The 17,754-nt window shown below is 46.9% G+C and overlaps 1 protein-coding gene across 1 annotated transcript in view; it reads right to left on the bottom strand.

Annotated features, from left to right (window-relative positions):
* The window catches only part of LOC144145378 (neprilysin-1-like), a 145,950-nt gene that overhangs the window by 106,412 nt on the left and 21,784 nt on the right, over positions 1-17,754 (bottom strand). The gene's annotated exons all lie outside the window — the stretch shown is intronic.

The raw sequence follows: 17,754 nt of genomic DNA, 5'->3' as shown, positions 1-17,754 counted from the left end.
AACGACTAATAATGGTAAACATCTGGTGGCTTAGAATGTACTGGGGAATTCCAATTATTAAGCGTAGGTGTGTCCGACTAGCTTTTTGGACCAGAAAAGCTGCACAAAAAATCAACACTTCTGTCATATGAGGTCAGAGGGTACTAGCACTTCCACGACGTTTATCAATTTAACGTTACGGGTTCCTAGTTACAGAACCTTGCACGCTCTGCTGGGCTGTCTGGTAAAACTGAAATTCATTACACTGCACAAACTGGGTTACCACCAAAGCGAGATAATTCTCAGCAGGTTTACCCTCCGATGATACAGCCGCACAACAAGTTGACGTCGGCTAACAAAATATACACATACGAAGGCGAAGAAACCGCACAAGCATTTGACGTGTGTCTCTCTTTGTCTCTCTCCTGGCGAAATTATCCCTGCACGATGCTTTGTTGGTTACCAATAGAAAGGCAGGCATAGTGTCATTCTGGCCAAATGTTGGAAGTTTTGTATTTAAATTGCGTTAGCCAAGGCGTTCTTTTTAAAAAAAGATATAACGTTCTGTTGAAACACTTTTGTGTTTTACTCTTTATAGCCGTCCTGGTTAAATTGCTGATTACATTAAAAGGGGTGGCTGGACAGAGGACCTGATCCGTGGAAGGTGCGAAAAATGTGTTCACATTATTCACTGGTCAGCCATGACCATTCCTGTGCAACCTCCGTTTCGCCAACACGCAGGACTGTTACACAAAGTACTCTCGAAGTCCTATTACAAAAATGCTGTTCCCCCACAAAGCTCTCCTGAGATGGTGGTCCCAACTTCAGTGGCTCCTGTAACACACCCTTTTTTGAGGTATATTAGCAGAGGACAAGGACAAGAAGGGTTGCGCCGCCTTGTACGATCGCTAGTGAACAATGTCGAAGAGATCGCTATGAGCTTAGCTAGGCCAACTGTCTGCTCCTTCAGTGCCGCAGAGAATCCAATCGTTTTCTCAGTTTATAAATACATCTACATCGTCACGCGAAATATCCGCGTCACTTCGGAACACTTTAAAAATCCTTGCTTAAATCAGAACGCTGGCATCATTATAACCCGCGTGTTACAGTTAAGGTTACCATGGCCAAAGACCTTTTTCCAAATTAAATAACGGTGGTCTCTGAGTTCACTGCTTTGAGACCCACAAAAGTAGTTACCGTGCACAAGATAGTGATCTTGATCAACTTTGAATATTGCTTTCCTAACTCAGGGCACTCGGGTTCAATCGGGCCGTGACACGCCCACGTTGAAATCTCCCTCCAGCACAACGGATCTGCCAACGGTGAGCGCGTGAAGGTTGTCTGGGCGCGTACGCCCCACCCCTAATTGCGCGTTTAAGAAACGGTGATGCTTAGACTAGTGGTGCAAGGTTGAGAAACAGCAGAGCTGGCGGCCCCTCTCCCTTCATCGGAGATGCTCGTCATCAGCAGCAGCAAACAGTGTCCATTGCAGTACAACGGCCTCTCCCATCGGTCTCCAACTACTGCTGTCCCGCGCCGCTGGAGTTCGTTCTTTTCCTGCGAATTTCCTTACTTCGTCCCTCCATCGAGTAATTGGCCTTCCTCTTTTTCTAGAACCACCTCGTGGTGTCCACTATGTCACCTTGGTAGTCACCGCTAGTCATTTCGCTTAATTACATGGCCAGCTATTGTACATTTTTTCCCTTTCTTTGAACTAGGATACCTGCTACTCTGATCTAGGAATATGTTACTCCGATCATATTCCGTTCCATGGTTCGTTGATGCGACCTAAGCCTGCCTTAAATTTCTTCCGTAAAGTGTCAAGTTCCCGCTCCATGTGTCATTAACTATCATTTATTTCTAAACTTGCTTCTGAAAGTTTTCTATGGCTGGAAGGGACAGATCGTTTCGTGCGCAGGCTTTCCTCTCTCCCAAAGTGAACGGCGTTAAGACGCATTAGAAGCCAATAATCGTGCTACGAAATCAAAGAAACGCTTGGCGCCTGGAAAGCGATAACAGCTCAATCGGCGTAACACCGGTTTTATAATGTGAAAGACCCAGGTTCTATTTTGACCGCGGGAAGCGTTTTTTCTTGTTCCAATTGGCTGCACAATGGTCTGTTCTTAACCGCAGCTAACCAGAACTCCTAAGGCTTTGGGGCGGCCCAAGGTTAGGTGGCCGGTTTCACGGCGTAAAATTACCGGGTTCGATTCCCACGACCTCTCTTACCAAATTTTTGTCATGAGGCTTCGGAGTTTTTTGTCTTCAACGGAAGGCTTTGTGTCCGCTTAAACGGCTCTGCTGTTTAAACGGCAGGGACGAGATGGACGCAGCAGCGCGTGGCGAACAGTAGAATACACGACTGGGGAAAGAGGCGGGTGGGTGGAGAGGATTTTAATGTATGGCTGAAAGCTTACTTCCTTTGTAGATGGGGATGTTTTACTGATCAACACACACTGTGGGCTTATAAACATTGAGATACACTAATTTCATTAAATCTGGATTAAAATGGCGTTATATAAAAATACGGATGCCCTAAGACGTCTTTTTATTTTTATGAATTTTCACACGCTCAACACGTCGCCGTGTTTCCCCGCAACACGTACGGTATAACGGGATCATTAGACATATACACCTCTGCTGTGACAGATGCATGGCCACATTAGCAATAATTATTAGTTGTAAATTCGGGCGATTAGTGTCCAATTGCTAAACATTCCACCCAGATCATAACCATGTTTTTCTGCATTTTTTATTTCACTACACAGAGGCCCGTTGTTATTCAACTATTTCTTAGCCCATAAGGTATACGTGCTGAAACGAGTGTATTCCATTATATCAACTTTCTCGCGTTTGCATTGGTCGCACGCGGCCTGTTATGAGAGAAAGCCTGTTTTAGTTTATTGTTTGTGCCTTTTTTTCTCGCAGAACGTCGAGTGAACATCTTTTGTCTTTGTTCTTGCTTTAATGTAGTGCTTGATTCAACGCTATTATCAAAAGGCATTTTTAATTTGTTACAGCACAAACCAACTGACCATCTATTGTGCAAAAAAAACCATGCACACGATTATCGACTTGCATTTGGCGATGTTGGCGCTGCACTGAACAACGTTGACATGTGTAAGTGAGGCCCACAGTTGTTGTGGCTTGGAGCGGTCTTGGCTGTACATGCTTACTCTTCATGGATTCTTTTACCATTTTGTATAGGAGTTTTCGGCCATGTTTGCGCCATCTGTCAGACATTTCGGGAGCCGGGAGAGTGCGGAAGACACCGGAGTTTGTCTACCGAGTTAACCTTTGAGGGTCGAATTTTTTTAATGCTGGTTTAAATTCTTCGGATGAACCTATTTCAAGAAAATATAATTGTAATTTTTTTAGGGTGACCATAAAGTGACAAAATAGTCGTTTGTGTCGTTACACATCTGTGGTTTATTCATGAGTAACACAAGAAACATTTTAAATAAAAACGAGAGGGCAACAAGCTGGCACCTTTTGAGTGGATCAAAGTCAGATAGACATCAGTTTAGCGGGCGCAAAAAGCGGGAAGCGCCCGGAGGACGATACCGAAACCAGCCGTTGCCTGCACGGCTGGATGCGGGAGCGATAGAAGGCGCACCGGCCATAAAATACAAAAAATGTAGAAAAGAGCCTCATCTGGTTCGGAGGCGACCTTGGTCTGTGGTAGGCGCAAGAAGCGAGAGGCGCCCGGTGGACGACACCCAGCGTGACCCCTCGTTAGCGGATGCGCAAACGATAGCCGGCGCACCACTGAGGTAAATCATAAAAGAATTAAAAGAAGAGTCATCGGTGCAAGAAAAAAAAATTGACGTATTTCCCGATTGTGGCAGCACATGCCAAGCAAGAGAAGTTAGCGAAAAAGGCGCGCTTTTTAAAGATACAAGCAATGCCGTATATGCACGTCATTGACCATTTTGAAAGTGTTTGCCGATGCCGTACATGTACGGCCGTGACCCTCAAAGGGTTAAGAATAGTTTTTCAATTTTATACACTATTCAAACCAAAAAATGTGGTTAATTTTTCAATAATCACTCTATTTAAAAAAACAGGGGCGGCGTCACACCAAACGTTCTCAGGTGACATTGTACGCGTTTCTGCTCACTTCAGTTGAAATGTCTTCGAAGGGCGATAATCGTCTGCCGCCCCTGCCAAGCAAATTCCTCCCTTCTCTTTCCCGCTGTACTGACATGCTCGGCCTACCCCGTCTCACGCATCCTACGATAAACACAGTAAAGGTTCGCTCAAGTGAAATAAAAAATATCGCGTTCTGTGCTTCACACGCGTTTCGCGCGCCATCCAATGGAACCTCTATTGACTGTGGCGTTTGGCTTCCAAAAATGCCACTCCCGGTGGTCAGTGATGACAGGCGGGCCACCGCTTTTTGTATTTTTCGAGGCATATTTTCTCATTCGTTTAATCAAACAGTCCGGTATTCTTTACGTAAAGAACACTCCAAATATTTTTTATTTTTTATTTATTTAAAAAATAAAAAATAACGTCTGTATTGATGTTTCTTCTGAATCACATGCGTAATTCCTAATGCCTAATGCTTTTTTGCGCAACAATGTTCAGAAGTATGACACTGCCACGAATGTGGTTGCTTAGAAATGCTTGGTTTATATGACCATTTCTCTCAACATTCAGTTTAAATTTCCAGGGTGGCTGAATTTAGGGACAAACCGACAGACAAGCATACCATAGTTTGCGCGTTTCAGTCGCTTTAAAAGAATACCGTCTTTAGAAATGATTATAGAAAATTGGACAGCGATGTAGAACGAGTGCCGGACCAACAAACAATTGTCTGGGCCAAGTCAAACAAATGCGGGAAGTATAACACGGTTGTTTACTACCTCGGATTTAGCGTACCTTTCTCCTAAATCGTTGACTGACACTATGAAGGTCTAGAGTTTTCTCCCACCAGAAAAAGAGGGGCCGTCGTTTGATCGTGGTTTTGGGATGCTGCTGGAATGTCGTAGTAGGGCTGGATTTATGTTTTTCGTTTTAGAGTGGCGTGTCATATGTATTCATAATATCTGTGGTACAAACAATCCCGGAGTATTTTGTACTCTGAGCACTCCAACGTCATCGACTTGTTCAGGAATAGCCGTCACAAAATTAAAGTGACAACTGCTTTCTGCAGCTATACAGCTCCTTTAGAAGTTTTATAATCTAGAGGCTCTAATGATCTAATTATTTATTGGCAGCAGACGTGAATCCAGAATTTTCTATAAATTGATGATCCAATTATTGCAAGTAAATCAAACAGTGTATTTATAGAGTTGCATCAGTGGTTGATAACCGCATAATTTTTGGTCAATATATTCATTATATATAAGACGGCGTTGCATTCGTGAAAAAGTTGACTTTGCTATTTTGTGCCCTCTCGTTTCCTTAGCGCGTGTTTGGTCCCGCTCAAATTGCACCCCTCACGGAGCACCTTGGGTATTCATGTTGACGGTTTTGACGGCAAAGCGGACCAGGAGCCCCCAAACATCAGCTGGAACCAAGCGCAACGGTGTGATTATAGGTGTAAGGTAAGAAACCATCAAAGGTGGCCGTCGTGGACGTGCTCAAGCTCCGGCCGATGGGCTTCCTGTCTGTTTAGCTGGCAAGAAGCCACGAGACTTCTCTCGGCATTAGGGTAAACCCGAAGGAGGGAAGAACCCCGTCCAATGTTTTTTTTTTCAATAGGGCATGTTTCTTCTTTATCCCACCAATTCAATGGTCTACCCACCAAAGAGGGCGGCGCCGAAGTACTAGCTAAAGGGAAAGCAGAGGATTGTCACAAGTCTCATGTCAATATTTCAGCAGAGGACACCGCTGTTGCTAACAAATTTGTCATTCTGTTAGCGAAATTAATGGAGTCTTTCCAAGGTTCAGACTATGATGCTAAGAAACTCACATCTGGTGATGCACCCGTCTAAAAGAAAGGAAAAAATCAAAGTGACAACCGACTGAAAACGACCAAGCTTGGCGACTTGACTGTCATTGTGACAGCACACCGGACCCTCAACTCCTCGCAAGGAGTGATATCTGAAAAAGATCTAGAGTCCGAGCAGGCGCGAGTATTCTTGAGGCGCTTCAGCCTCAAGGAGTAACCGCAATGAAACTATCGCTATTCGAAGAGGGAATCAAGGAAGTCCAACAAAACGAAAATTTTAAAGTTTCACCGCGCAGTACCACCAGAAAAGGTCAAACTTGGTTTTCTTAGCTGCAGTGTACGACCATGTGTAGCGAGTGAGAGGCGCGGGTTTAAACGCAATAATCCTGCCATGGAACCTAATCATGCAGAAAAAACTTCACATGTGCTAAATAAGCCGAGAATGATCGTTCCTGAGTTATACTGTGAAAACACCAATATTTGCCCGAATTGCAGTGGACCACGCGATGCTTATTCGCGTGCGTGCACAAATTTCAAAGCTGAAAAGGAGATCATCCCCATGAAAGTAAATGAAACATCACCTTTCTAGAACCGCGCGAAAACCACAAGCTATTTTCGGTGACAACGTACGCAGACGATGCCCGCCGGGGGTTGGGGCAGCAATTGGTCAGAAATGCAACATAGTGCAGCCTTCTTGCTGGCGCGTTGCTGCAGCAACCCCGAGTCGAGCTGCACCCCGCTGCCTCTACAAAGCCTGTAGAGGCTGTGGTGGTTATTTCTCTTGCCGGACAGCCTTAGGTAGTACATGATCGTGAGGGATCGCCGGTTGGGGCAACTCCATTGAACGTGGCGACGGTGATCGCCGCCGGGAGCGCTGAAGCTCACAAAGTTTCCGCTCCACCGGCCGAAGGGACACTTGAGGGCACGGAGGCGATAGACACGGGAGGGCCCACAGCAGCCCCCATACTCACCACACCCCCTGCCCTGCCCGTGGCGCTCCCAACGCCCGAAACGGAGGCAGCCGAAACGAGGGGCACCCGCAAAGGTACCGATTGCTGGGGCCCGGTCCACTGGGAATCACCCAGACATCTGATGAGGCAATGGACGTCGGACCGTTCCTGCCTGCATCACAGTGCTTGGAACAGGCTGCGGCGTCCAAACAACCAGAAAAGCCCCAGAAACCGCTTCTAAGAATGCAAGCCCACAAATACAAAACAGTAACACACACACACACACACACACACACACACACACACACACACACACACACACACACACACACACACACACACACACACACACACACACACACACACACACACACACACACACACACACACACACACACACACACACACACACACACACACACACACACTCACACTCACACACACACACACACACACACACACACACACACACACACACACACACACACACACACACACACACACACACATTCCCATAGGTCTTAAGTGTACAAAATGGGAAAATAAACTATTACCCAGTCCAACTGCAGAGGCCTCCTTAAAAATGTTGATGATGTCTTCTAGAAACTGCATTCCGATCAACTATTTGCGATATGTCCACATGAAACAATAAATATACTAACGCACAAATATCTTGATAAGTTAAATGGTATGTAGGTGGGGCAGAAATGGTAATGGTAAATCTTCAGGCGGTGGGGCCATCTTTGCCCGATAGTGATGGCGGGTTACAATATCCAAATAAAAACTGTCCTTCAGGTTGTTGACATCAGAAACATAATCTTCAATACGCTAATAACAGTGTGCTCCGTTTACAACACTCCTGATATCCAGCTTTGCAGATCAAATATTGAGGTCCTCAAAGAGAACTTAATCATTGAATCATTAGGCGTACGGAAGCTGACATTAGGAAGTGTAAAATGGAGAGGATTGAGCATTTTGTAAAGAACGGAGGCAGCCTGAAAGCCATGTGGATGCGTGTAGCATGGGGAAAATCAGATGTATGCACTTATAGAGAAATAAGGCAATGCCATCCCAAATAGGGCAAAATAGGTATGGTAGCCGAGGAGTTCTATAGAGATCTGTACTGTATTCTCAACATCCAGAATAATAACGAACGAGGAAGTAGTTCAGACGAGAGCGCCATGCAAAGCAGTAATGACAGAAAAAATAAAGAAGGGTTTGAAAGAAATGCAAAGGGGAAAGCAACTGGTGCGGATCAGAAAACAGCAGACCTCTTTAACGAAGGCGGGCAAATTGTACTAGAAAAACTGGCAAACCTGTATACCCGGTGCCTAATAACCGCTAGTGTACCGGCATCTTGGAAGAACATGTACTTCATACTAATTCATAAGAAAGGTGACATTAGGGACTTAACAAATTACAAGCCGATCAGCTTACTGTTAGTCGTCTACAAGGTACTTACCAAGGTAATCGCTAACAGAATTTCCGCTACCTTAGATTTCATTCAACCTAACGAACAAACACGGTTTGGTAAATGCTATTCAGCAATGGACCATATTCACACGATCCATCAGGTGATAGAGGAGTCCGCGGTGTATACTCAACCCCTATGTGTAGCCTTCATACATTATCAGAAAGACTTTGACTGGATGGAAAAAGGAGCCGTCATTCAGCCGTAGCGGAATCAGGGTGTAGACGAGCATTACGTTGAAGTACTAGGGGATATCTACGATGGGTCCATAGCCACCATCGCCCTCCATAAAAAGTGCAGTAAAATACCTATAAGGAAGGGCGTCAGACCAAGAGACACAATCTCTCCAATAATATTCACAGCAATGTTTACAGGGGGTATTGAGAACATTTGAATGAGAAGATGTGGGCGCAAAGTTTAATAGAGAATACCTGAGTAACCTCAGACGTGATGATTACGTTGCCTTGCTAAGTTACTCGGAGGATGAATTGTAAAACATGATTACCGCACTGGGGAGCAAAGTAGAAACGTGAGCATAAAATTAATTTGAAGAAAGCTAACGTATTTGAGTATTTGAGTACTTGATTTTTATTTCTTGCACAACCAAGGGGAGGCTGAGACTAAAGTCGGACGACGCCTGAGAGGGGGCTCAGCCACCCGATTTATGCTATTAAGCAATGCTCCAGTAATTAAGAATGTTAAGTAATGCTCAACAGCCTCGGAAGTGAAAGAGCGGTTTGACATAAGCGGCGAAGCGGTGGTAGTCGTAAGCGAATATATCTACTTAAGCCAAGCAGTGACAATTAGAAGGATAAGAATGGCGTAGAGTGTATTCGGCAGGCATTAGGCAATCAATGGCAGCCTACCATTGTCCCTGAAGAAGAAAGCGCATGAAAACTGCATCTTACCGGTACTCACCTAAAGGGAAGACACTTGCAGGCTCACTAAAAGTGTTCTACTTAAATTAAGGACGGCTCAGCGAGCAATGGAACGGGAGATGATAGGTGGAAAATTAAGGGACAAGAAGAGAGTGGAGTGCATCATGGAACAAACGCGTGTTAAAAACTTAAAACTAGAAATTAAGCAGCAGAAATGGGTCTGCATGGGCAGGGTATGTAATCCGAAGTTAAGATAACAGTTGGTCAATTAAGGTAACAGAGTAGATTCCGAGAGAAGGCAAGCGTGGCAGGGCGTGGCACAAGGTTAGATGGGCCGATGAGATCAAGATGTTTGCTAGGATGTGTTGGTCGCTGTTTGCACAGTATCGGGATAATTGAAGATCTGTGGGATAAAGCTTTCCTTTTGAGTGGGTCTTGATAGGATCATGATGATGATTAAGGTGGTGATAATGATAGACAAGCTACGCGAACTTTTTGCTCAGACAGGCGACCTCAATGCACACAGCTCTCTTTGGGGCTTCTCTAGCACGGACGCCCGAGGATGCCTTGTCTAAAACATAACACTTTCGGGAGCATGCTTATTAAAAAAGTGTAAATTCCATATCATAGGACACACCCGCTTACACCTTGGCTTCGTTATTGGCTCTGCAACACTCTTTACGCCCCTATAGTGGAATGCTGGCACTAGCCCATTTGATTGTGACCACTTCCCTACCTCGATAACATACTTAGGGCCAAACAACACCTTCCCAAAAGAGTTTAAATAAAACAAGAGTGAATTGAACATATTAATAGAGACATCTCAACTACACCACAAATTGATAACGCACGTTTATGTAGAAGCTGCAATCCAGCTTGCTACGGTGCACATGCTCGCCGCCGCCGAAAAGTCAGATTTTCAGGCCTCCTTTGCCCCGCGCAAACCAAGGAAGCCCTGGAGGAAGGACGAATGTAGGCCTGCGTGGGAGAGCCATAACAAGGCGTATGGTATCCTCCGCAGATACCACACAACCAATAAACTTATATCATTCACAGGGGCAAAGGGGTAGGCGTGGGAGCCATGAGGCAAACAGACAATTGGCGCCGCTTCCTCACATCCATAAACTTTTACACAGACACACACAAGGTATGGACACGAATGCACAGACTAAAAGGCCAGCACGCACACAGCGTGCCCCTGGTTAGTCCAACAAGGGTCACACCTGAGGATCAGGCTAACACAATCGCACACATCCAACACGTGTGTAGTTCTGAACACTACACAAACACTTTCTTGCAACACAAAACATCTGCAGTGAAGAAGCCCTAACGTGAGAATCAGTAAAGTCAACATCTGCATACAATTCTGAATTTCGCTTTGCGAGCTGACGATTGCTTTCTAGGTTGTCTGCACCTGGAGCCGATTGCTTCGGCTCCAGGTGCAGACAACATTATATTTCGCAATAGGTAGTAAGCCGATCGTCAGGGCATCGTTTCACTACTCAGTATGTTCGTAGACCGTAACCAAGACTCCCAGTAACAAGTTCTCCTGTAATACAGGCTCTGATCTATTCGAAACCGCATTAACTAAAGGCATTTGTTTCAAAAACTACGTATCTGCATGTTGTAATTTATAGTCTCTGAAGACAGTGTCGTGCTGCCAAACGCTTCTCTGTGCCCCCAACGCCATTGGAAACGCTCTTTCCACGAGCTGTTTCCAAAGAAGTTCCCCTGGATACCAAAAGTGAAGCCTTTTTATGGTAACCTAAATTTAAAAAAAAAAAGTTTTTTTCTAGGATAAATTATGCACCGCCTTTAAAATAGTGGTTTTTGTAGGAGCACAAAATTGGTGTTTCTTTACTTGTAATGGCCCAGCTTGAAAAGTATCAGCAGCCGATATCGTGTGGTCGAGGCAGTCCGGAATTAAGGCAAGTGGTTTTAAACAAAGGGCCCCAGTTTAATTTGTATAACAGCTTGATACAAATGGGTGTATCGTGGCTTGCGTACTGGCGCAATCGTACGATAGCGGAGCGTCTCGAACAATAGCGATATAATTATCTTCCATAGTTACAGAAAGAACCATTTCATTATCATTTACGCTGCTTTTTAGCTCTCATAGACTGCTAGCTGTTCGCTTTACAGTGAAGCAGCCTGAGCTGTCCTACTAAGCCTTAAGCCTTTTCCGAAAACTCGGCAAGACAAAAAATTTTTCTTTCTAGTCTTCCGTGAACACGTGCAGTCCAGTGTTCTGTACGCCAGTTCTCAAATCTGCCTGTATGTTGACCTCTTTCCAAAATGTTTGTAATGTCATTTTCGCTCGCACATGCCGGTCAGTGGCAGCGCATGTACTCGTCACTGTCAATCTTGCAAACGGCTCAGCTTTAACACATGGCGCTGACGCAGAGCAGCAGAGCTTGCATTTTGTATTAAAGACAAAGAAAGCGGGTAGAGAGTGCATCTGGCGTACTAATCAGAACAGTTGAAATACAGCTCACAGTATAATTGCTCTGCAGGTGTTTTTCTAGTCTAACATTTACTGTGACATTTGAATGCGAAAAATAACTGGTCACCAATTTTCTCGCACTGAAAACGAACTCTTCTGCTCTACGTTCTCCCTTGGCTTCTGCGTGCAACACATTTCAATAGGTATTGTACGAGTTTAGGGCTTGCATATTTTTCTGGCCTATTAGTGATCGCAGGAGAATAGGAAACATAGGGCTACGAATTCTTACCATGTGCTTCGAGAGGTGCCGTCTGCTTCCCTTGGTAAGCGCTGGGAACATTGGAATAGGTCTGGTAGGTCTGATTAGGTGATTAGGTTCAAGTGAAAGCAGAGTATAACCTACTCTTTTCTGTGACTTTTGAGTACATGATAATGGCCTGAGAATTTCAAATGCATTCTACGGGTCACTCGCGTGGCATAACCAGTGGATTGTGCAGGCTTGAGAGTTTGCGTATGCGTAAATACCTTAATGAGCATGTAATTCAGGGAACAAAGCTAATAATATTCCGTGAAATGTGGGGCAAGCAATCATAATGTATTTTTTAAAAAGCATAAAGTTCAAAGTACAAAGTTGTACCTTTTCACCTTCTAAGTTTCTTAAATTTTCATGGAGGCAGCGCTGTTTTGTTTGCACGATTCCCAAAAGCGAAATAGCTGACATCGGTGTCTACGACATACTCGCATACAACAATTTTAATCGAGGGAACGTGGCTTTTGTTTCACGGTTCATTTTACGTAAAACAGTTTGCGTCGGTGTTGATGACATACCCGCAACGCCGGCATATTGCTCCACAAAGTGCTGGTTGCATGAATACATCCGAAGAGTCATCTAAGCTTGAAAACACATTTTAAGACATCTAAGCTTCAAAAAAGACATCTAAGCTTAAAAATGACGGGTGGAATTTATCCGTAGGCGAAGGTGTCGCAAATACTCGTCTACCGTTTGGAGCAGCAGGACTTGCCCATTACGCGGATAATGCTAAAAGTGTGAAACAAGAATTAACAGCCTACACTTTTTCCTGCACTGCAATAAGTGACGTCGCTATCTTTGAATGCTCAAATAGGCTTGGTACAGCCTAATACCACGTCTTATGTTTGTAAGACACAAATGTGAACAAGCAAACATTAAAAATAGGATACCTCACACGATGGGGTAGGATTTGTTGAAACTTCTATTTCGTTGAAATGTTTCGGCTTGCATACATACACTGCTAAATATGCATACAGGCAAATGAATTCGAGAGCATTCCTTAGCGTTTTACTCTCGGCGTATATGCAGCAACCAGTGGCTACATCAGAGTTTATTAGCGAAATCGGCTTGAAAAAAAAAGGTCGATGAAAGCGTTTTTCGAATTTGTGTCTATTTTTGCAGCTGATCTCACGGGCAGCGTATCCTTGTATATTCCAAAGACGTTCATTGCTTCGCGTTGAAATTTCATAATGTCTAAAACGTATGTATTAATCATGGGCTTTCAAGGTTGTGGAAAAATTAAAAGCATAAAATAGGTTCCTAGAATCATGGCAATGATTTAGGGTAGTTAAAAATAGCGCCAGGCTTGCTCTGTGCACTCCGTCCCGCTTTCCCTAATGTCACGAAAGAAGATTGGAAGCACAGAAAAGGAAACACCAAAATTATCCATTTATTTCTCAGAAAAGAAAGCCATCGGGTCGTCAAACGCAAGCTGAAAGAGCTACGAAACCTTCAATTGTTCTGCTAAAACAAACATTTGTTTAGCTTTTGGGGTGCCTTCTTATGAAGAAATGGCGTGTTCCACGCGTTACTTTATTTATTGCCAAATTGAACTAAACACAGGTATGTACATACATACATACATACGTACATATACCAATACACGCATACATACATACGTGCATACATATATGCATACATTCATGCATACACATGCATATATACCTACATGCATGCATACCTACATACATACATTGATACATGCTGTGAGGTAGCGTGTTAAGCAGGCGGGCGTGTGGCCCACGGAGGAGGATCAACGACAAGTGACGCCATGGGTCGAGAACAACTAAAAAAACATATATTCTTCTGAGGACACACAAGCACTGGGGAAAAGAACTGGCGACCTGATCGGCAACAAAAAGCAGCACACGCGCCACGCGGAGGAATGGCTATAACACTGAAGTCCGAACCAATGTTCGCGCGGAAGGGAAAAACGAGGGGACACGCTCACGTTCCAGTCTATTCGACGCTGGGCGGGATGACGTCGATCGAACGCGTGGAACCTCGGTCGAACGTCGCCTGTTGAGACGTGGTGGCCGCAGGTACAGAATGTCGATGCCCGCGCTAGTTCTTGGCCACTCTAGGCCTCGCCCCGAACATTGGCCCGGAACATGCCTCCGGATCTCGCCAGCGGGAACAGGCACCCCGTGTTGCAGCAGAGGGACCCCGGAGCAGCTCCCGGGACGATTCTCGGAGCACGGCGCAAGCACGCTCCGGGCTTGCCCTCCAACCGCCTCCAGAAAGGAATCCTTGCCCCCGTTCCTTTAGCGCTGTCTCGTCGCTGCTCGCTGCCGGCACACTCCCCTCTCGTGCTCCGCGCTCCGCGTGGACCCGCTCGTCGTCGTCTTCTCTTCCACCGCCGGCTTGTTTCCGTCGTCTGCTTGCGCGTTGTCGCGGCCGGGGGATGCCAGTCATCACATTCACCCCCCTGCCCGAGAGGTTTGTTTGGGGCAAACAAAACTCAGCACATAATGTTAGCACGGCCACGACGAGACATATGGCACTGAGGCATGTTCTGTCGTGCTAGACTTTCTAGCACCACGACAAGGGTACTGTCCGAAACAGTCCAAAACAGTCTCTAGCCCAATGAAAGGGTAACCAACAAAAGAAACAGCGTTTGCCACTCTTTTAAAACCACTCTGTAGACTAAACTGCCTAATTAAAAAGTTCGACAAAGGTGCCCTCTTCCCTGCCTACTCTGTCAGTGAGTGGGAAAAGTACAGGTTAATCGGCACGAGCAGTCGGTGGTAGTACAGGAGTTAGAGGAAATGACACACCCGCAACTTCGTTGTTGGGTGCGTGTGGCATCTTGAACCCTGTGGAGGGGTTTCTCTTCTAGGCGCTGGGCAAGAGGTGGACGACCAGATCGATGGCAACACGCCGAAATGCCTCGATCTCCGCCACGATCTCCCGTGGTTAGTCGGTGTTTAGGGCGCAGCCCTCTGACACACGCGACACAACTTTACGAAGCTTGCGGTGTCAGCTTGCATCCCTGGTCAGTAGAAGTCCTTGCAGACGCGCTCCATGGTTCGCCTGATACCCCTGTGATTGATTGATTGATTGATTGTAGGGTTTAACGCGCTGACGCAACGAAAGCGATGAGGCGCGCCGTAGTGGAGGGCTCCGGATTAATTTTGACCACCTGGGGATCTTTAACGTGCGCTGAAATCTCGTACACATGGGCGTTTTTGCTTTTCGCCTCCATCAGAAAAGCGACCGCGGCGGCCGGGAATCGAACCCGCGACCTCGTGCTCAGCAGCGCAACGCCTTAGCCACTGAGCCACCGCGGCGGGTGACCCCAGTGACTGCCCAGGTTTCTTTGATGGGCCTTGTCCAAGACGATGCCTCGTAATTCCTGGGGGACGACGAGTTGCTTTCTTCTTTTTCCGGAGGGCAACGGATGCCGTCGATAAAGAACCCCAGAAGTCTTCATGAACTCGATCCCCGCTGCGTTGAATGTCCCCTTTCTTCCGACCTCGCCGAAAAACTTTCGGAGAGAAGGGTCTTGCTGCTGTAGCGCACATAAGTCACCAGAGGTGATAGTGCAAGGGCTGTCAGCAACGGTAGGTACCTGCGGCATTGTTCTTGGAGCCTCGCTTTTTGATGCGTAGGCACAACTGTGGGACTTCGATCCTGCTACAGCTGGCGAAGACGACGGCAGCTTCCGACCGCGCAGGTCTTCTGGGACGCGGACGCTGCCTTCTCCAAGAACCTTTCTTGCTATTACCGGCTTCCTTTCGTGAGACACCTTGTGTCTGTTTCTGCTGTCATACTCTGGCGGAGCCTGGTGTCGTTGAAACTTGGTCGGTGCTTCCATCTCAAAGGAATTGGGTCCAGGCAATAAGCTTGCTGCTTGACCCTCGTTCTCGGGAAGGTTTGCGCCAGCTTCAGCCTGGTGTCCGAGATTGCGGCCCCTTAAGCAGAAGGCATTCTTCTTGCTGGGCTGGCTGGAACACGGAGACGTCGACTTCGTCCAACAGTCTGCTGGCCGATGGCCCTGCTTATTACATAACAAGCAGTAAGGCCTCGTCTTAGGATACTCCTGGTCAGAAGGCCTGTCTACTTCAGGCTGCCAGCACCTCTCGTCTTCTCGGCTTCTTGCCAAGTTGGTGAGACCTTGCTCTTCAAGGTAGTGGTCGGCGGTTTTGACTAGCTGGTCCAGGTTTTTGTAGCCCCTTTCTTTGAGAAAAATGGCTAGCTTCTCGTGACAGCTGTTCAGGAATTGTTCGGCCACTATTTTGTCTCGGAGCGCGGCGTACGTCTGCTCCGTTTTGGCCAGCTCCTGCCAATTGTCAAAGTAGCCGAGTACGCGGCCCGAAAATTGACGACCTGTCTCCGAATTCTGTTGCTTAGACTCCCTAAACTTGCACCTGTAGCCCTCCTCGGTGTACCTGAACCTCTGTAGTAGGGTCTGCTTTAGTTTAGGGTAATCCATGACATCATCAGAACACATGCGACCAACGGCACTGAGAGCTTCACCAGTCAAGCACAAGTGTAGGGACAGCGCCGACTTGTCTGAGGGCCACCCTTTACTGGTTGCCGTCCTTTCAAAACGCTGGATGTATGCATCAAGCTCATCACGATCCTCGTTAAAGGCAGGAATAAACTTGTGAGGGCTGTGGACGCCTTGTGCTGCATTAGCCGCAGTGTCGCCTCCCACATCAGAACTCTGCGACGCTTCCTGAAGCCGCAGCTTAAGTTCTACCAGGGCCCGTTCAGCCTCAATCCACGCTCTGGTCTCGGGCTCTGTCTTCTGGGCTAGTATTGCCGCTTCTTTAGCCGCCTCGCGTTCAGTTGCGCGCCGGCCCCTTTCTTTCGTGCGTTCCTCATCGATCCATTCTTTTAGAGCTGGACCGGACAGTCCTAACTCCTTCCCGATGGACATCAACTTTTCTAGATCCATCCTCGCTTGTCACACCCACTGGCCTGCTTAGTCTCAAGATGGAATTAGAGCACGCAGTCCTGTCGCGGACGCCAGAAATTGTGAGGCCGCGTGTTAAGCAGGCGGGCGTGTGGCTCGCGGAGGAGGATCAACGACAAGTGACGCCATGGGTCAAGAACAATTAAAAAAACATATATTCTTCTGAGGACACACGAACACTGGGGAAAAGAACTGGCGACCTGATCGGCAACAAAAAGCAGCACACGCGCCACACGGAGGAATGGCTATAACACTAACGTCCGAACCAAAGTTCGCGCGGAAGGGAAAAACGAGGGACACGCTCACGTTCCAGTCTATTGGACGCTGGGCAGGATGACGTCGGTGGAACGCGTGGAACCTCGGTCGAACGTCGCCTGTTGAGACGTGGTGGCCGCAGGTACAGAATGTCGATGCCCGCGCTAGTTCTTGGCCACTCTAGGCCTCGCCCCGAATATTAGCCCGGAACATGCCTCCGGATCTCGCCAGCGGGAACAGGCACCCCGTGTTGCAGCAGAGGGACCCCGGAGCAGCTCCCGGGACGATTCTCGGAGCACGGCACAAGCACGCTCCTGGCTTGCCCTCCAACCACCTCCCGAGAGGAATCCTTGCCCCCATTCCTTTAGCGCTGTGTCGTCGCTGCTCGCTGCCGGCACACTCCCCTCTCGTGCTCCGCGCTCCGCGTGGACCCGCTCGTCGTCGTCTTCTCTTCCACCGCCGGCTTGTTTCCGTCGTCTGCTTGCGCGTTGTCGCGGCCGGGGGATGCCAGTCATCACAATGCATAAGTACATACGTTCAAACATATACGGTACAATGATACACGCGTACATCCATCCATACATACATACATACATACATACATACATACTTGCATACATACATATATACATACATACATACATACAT

This window comes from Haemaphysalis longicornis, unplaced genomic scaffold, assembly GCF_048455015.1.
Source record: "Haemaphysalis longicornis isolate Haplotype H1 unplaced genomic scaffold, Haemaphysalis longicornis Haplotype H1 scaffold_7, whole genome shotgun sequence".
NCBI lineage: Eukaryota > Metazoa > Arthropoda > Arachnida > Ixodida > Ixodidae > Haemaphysalis > Haemaphysalis longicornis.
Note: the sequence above shows the minus strand (reverse complement) of the source record. Positions and strands in the feature narration are given on the sequence as shown.